Source organism: Salvia hispanica, chromosome 3 (genome assembly GCF_023119035.1).
Source record: "Salvia hispanica cultivar TCC Black 2014 chromosome 3, UniMelb_Shisp_WGS_1.0, whole genome shotgun sequence".
NCBI lineage: Eukaryota > Viridiplantae > Streptophyta > Magnoliopsida > Lamiales > Lamiaceae > Salvia > Salvia hispanica.
Window position 1 is genome coordinate 44,524,931 of NC_062967.1, and position 4,202 is coordinate 44,529,132.

Genomic DNA, 4,202 nt, shown 5'->3' on the forward strand with positions numbered 1-4,202 from the left:
AAACTTGAGGCAGTCAAGGAGGATTGCAATGACCAAAGATGGAAGTGTTTCGAGGTATGCCAATTATGTACAAAAGATTTTGTTGAAATACATTGTAGCTAACGATATTGACATGCATTGTAGATGAGGCGAACAATAGTTTTTGATAATATTTACAAGATGATATTAAGATTATAATTTTGTAATGATTATTTTCAAATGCATTATAGACAAGCCAAAATATGTCGTTTGTTTATTGGCTTGAACTTGACTTGAATTGAAAACCAAAGGGATGCATCGGAGCATTGGATGGGACACGCATCAATGTACGTGTTCGGGCTGGAGATGCCTGCGTTGTGCAACCTCTATCCACGAAGCCAGAAACTATCTCCTTAAGATGGCTGTAGCAACATAAAAATAATTTCGGAAGTTTGCTAGTTAATTAGGCCATGTAGTAACTATCACATGCTATGTGCACACAAAAATTTATATCAAATCTTTTTGTTAACTTTTTGTCTACGGTTAGTCGGTAATTAGACAAGAGCTATATGATGAAATCTCCCTAATGTTCCAATCATCTAATGAAAAATGTAAGTAAGGTATTTGTATTTAACTTGACCTTCTGTGGTACTGATGATTCCTATGTTTGTATATACTATAAAATTATGGGTTTAGGAAGATTATATTAATAAATATTATCTCTACCATTGCATGAAATCACAAGTGTGGTAGTTCATTAATTTAGCTTCTAATCACATAAAATCAAAAGCATAGTAGCTCGTCTAAGAGCAAATCGCGATGCCATTAATAACAACATATATTAAGAGGCACAACCACTAACGTAGAAATATGACATGCATTTCAAAAACTAAGAGAGTTACGGAGTTGACATGAGTTTGTTTCCACATCCACATAAAGGCTATATAAGTTTTCCAAAATATTTTACTAAAAAGGTTAGTTAATATACGACAGACCATAAAACCTCCATACATCCCCATATCATCAAACTACAGATGCTTCCACTCCACACCATCCTTCTCTAGAAAATACAACACTTGAGCTGGACGAGCAATCTTTGGCAATGCCATGAAAAACAACATAAGCTCGGGCTCGTTCACAAGTGTTTCACACATATAAAAAGTCTGATTCACAGTCAGTCCTAGAATTACCCTCGTTCACAAGCTGAAGGCCTTGTCCTTTTTGTGTTGAGGTCGAACTCGTAGTTGAGCCTTGTGGATAAGGCCTTCAGGTGCTCATTAGCATCATTGTGCATTTGTGTCATCAGGTGCAGTACCCCTTCCAGCGGATCCTTAGCCTTGCGCTTCATGCTTAAACTCTTGGCCGCCTTATGAGTATTTTTTCCACCGTTGGCTAGGTTATCTACTACAATGTCTGGAAGAATACCCTCGGGAAGAACGTCATGCTCCAGGATATCATCCATGTTTACATATTAAGCAGACCCAACATCGTCGTTGGTATTATCTTGCTTCCCATTTCCCTTATAGACACACTCTTGATTGTCCTTAGTGCTGGGGTTGAATCCCCTTGCACAACGGCAGACTTGTACAAAACAAATAAATCAGACGTAGGATCTATTTGATAGATTATGGGATCAATCAATTCACATGTTAACAAGAATTGCATGCTAGAACGCAAATAATTCATGGTTAGAAAATATAAATCCTAAAATATGAATACTAGGGTTTAGAGTTACCGATTTGATTCTCCAAAGAATCGTCGATTGCTCGCGCCTTCTCCACGATGATCTTCAATACTAGACCACGGATCTTCTAATTTTTTTGCGAACTGTATCTCGATATCAGGGTGGGTTGATCTTATCAAAATACTAGGATTCGAATAAAGAAGACAGAAAATTCCTCACGGATGAGGAGTTGAAGAAAAACCGTCCTCTTCTAATTAGAGAGGGGGACGAAATTTCAGACTGAAAATAATAATAGTAATAATAATAAATAATAATAATAATAATAATAATAATAATAATAATAATAATAATAATAATAATAATAATAATAATAATAATAATAATAATAATAATAATAATGATGATGATGATTCTGTCTCTCCTTTATTCTCCTATTTATATTAAGTTCCTATTGGGTCCAATCAAGGATCTATGAAAGGTTTTGGATATGGGTTCAATTAGCTTTTTACTAATTAAATTGAACCCACAAAATAATACAAGCTTATATTGGAATATTACGAATCAGCCACTACAAAAGTAATATTGACCTCCCCATCCAAATCCGAAATTACAAGTAATCCGGGTTTCCATTTTGTTTATTGTTTATTTATCGCGCTTCAGATATAAATGTCCATTAATTAATTATTGTCTGCTATGGACTTAATTAATTAACATCTTATTAATTCCAAGAGCTGTATTTAGCAAGAAACACTTATTTATTATTCATGGAATAATTAAATTCCAACTGGACAAGTTCCGAATAATAAAACCTTGTTCAAGCTCCTCTTGAGGACATTATCAAACGAGACTCACCTTGCGCACGATTCAACATAATAGCAATCCTAACACCATTAGATATTAATCACTACTACTCAATATATCAGGATTATTGGGTTGCGAAAAATCTGCACCATTTGATAAGTCAAAGTAGTGCATAATCAATATCATATGCTCAATGCTAACGTATGTAGATTAAGAAATAGTATTTTATCAAGACCTAGTCTTTCAGTAGATAGCATAAAGACACGTCTTGCTGTTACGTCATCTTATTTCACAAAGGCTTTGAAATAATCGGACTGACATTACAACCTTTCACGATAGGTAGTCTAAGCCTATCTGGCTTGTGAAATTCTTCTTTTTCTTTTGCAAAGCATTGCATAGAACCGACTGTGTTACCTTAAAGTGGATAACTCCCACAACCAGTCTAGTAAGCAAAAGACTTAGACTTTGTTTGTTTCTTATAAATTTAAATGTTTATAAAACATCTTATAAATGCACAAACAAACACAATGTCATAATATACTAATCTTATTCGTGTGATACTGCTCGAATAATACTGAATCAGGTTAAAAGTGGATTGTAGAGTTTTCGCGCGAACTTGCTCGAAACATGCTTTTCAGTATACCAAACCTAACACTTAGTAGTCATGAAATTAGCTCTATCTTTTTCACTGTTCACCTTCTAATCTTTCCAATACGACCACGAATCGTTACGTATGTAACGAGCATTGTCGTCCTTCTAAACAAAGTACAAGCAGTTAGACAATAGCTAAATAAATTACTAACAAACCAATTAATTGAATAAAAATGAAGTTCAACACATCGGATACAAACAAAGTGTCATGTCCGTAGCTGATTAAGGATAACCTAGCCCGGGGTACCGTAACTAAGGGGGGATAAAAGAAGAAGGAGAAAGAAGTGAGGGAAACAAGAAGGATAAAAACCAAACGACAATTAAGTATTCAAGATAAAATAAAGGAAACAATACTTAACACGAATATGCTCGATCATGCAGACTCGAGCGGTTGTTCGTACATATTCAAATTACCAGAGTCTTAAACGAAATAGAATATATCAAAGTCTTAGATAAAATAAATGTTGTCATTCTAAAGGCATTGCGGAAGCAAAAGAACTCGGTTCCATGTATGAAGACATGAACCTCCGAGAGTTTATTCTTGGTGGACCAACAACACTCACTTCACCCCACCACTGCCTCAACCTGCACATTTAGAAATATATGCAGGGCTGAGTACAACAAGTACTCAGTGAACACATTGCGGAAAAATACAAATATACATTTGAAAATATTGTCAAGCCATTATCACAATAACACTCGGGATTTTACTTTAAAAAAAATACCCGAGCTTCCTAAAAATCATTATTTGACTGTAGTCTATTTTCTTTCTGTATTTTGCCATATCTGATCATCTTATGCCGTGGAGATGGTGTTCTCTCACGGTCACCTTAACATTCTTGTGCCGGGAAGGTTGCCACCTTCCTTGGTCACCAGACCTGCCCTCTGGCCATAACCGTCGTCCACTTCCTCCAGTCAGTAAGAAATTCATGCTATGTTTTCTAGATTTTTACTTTGTTAATTTATAAAATTCTTAGTGTTTGAACCATGTAAATGGATAAAAGTTACGATTTTGGTGGTTGATTTGGGGGTATGGAACTGTTTTTATCGACGGCGGAGTGTCAAAGCTCGCTGTCGGAAGTCCGACAGGTTCATTTTCTAAGATAAG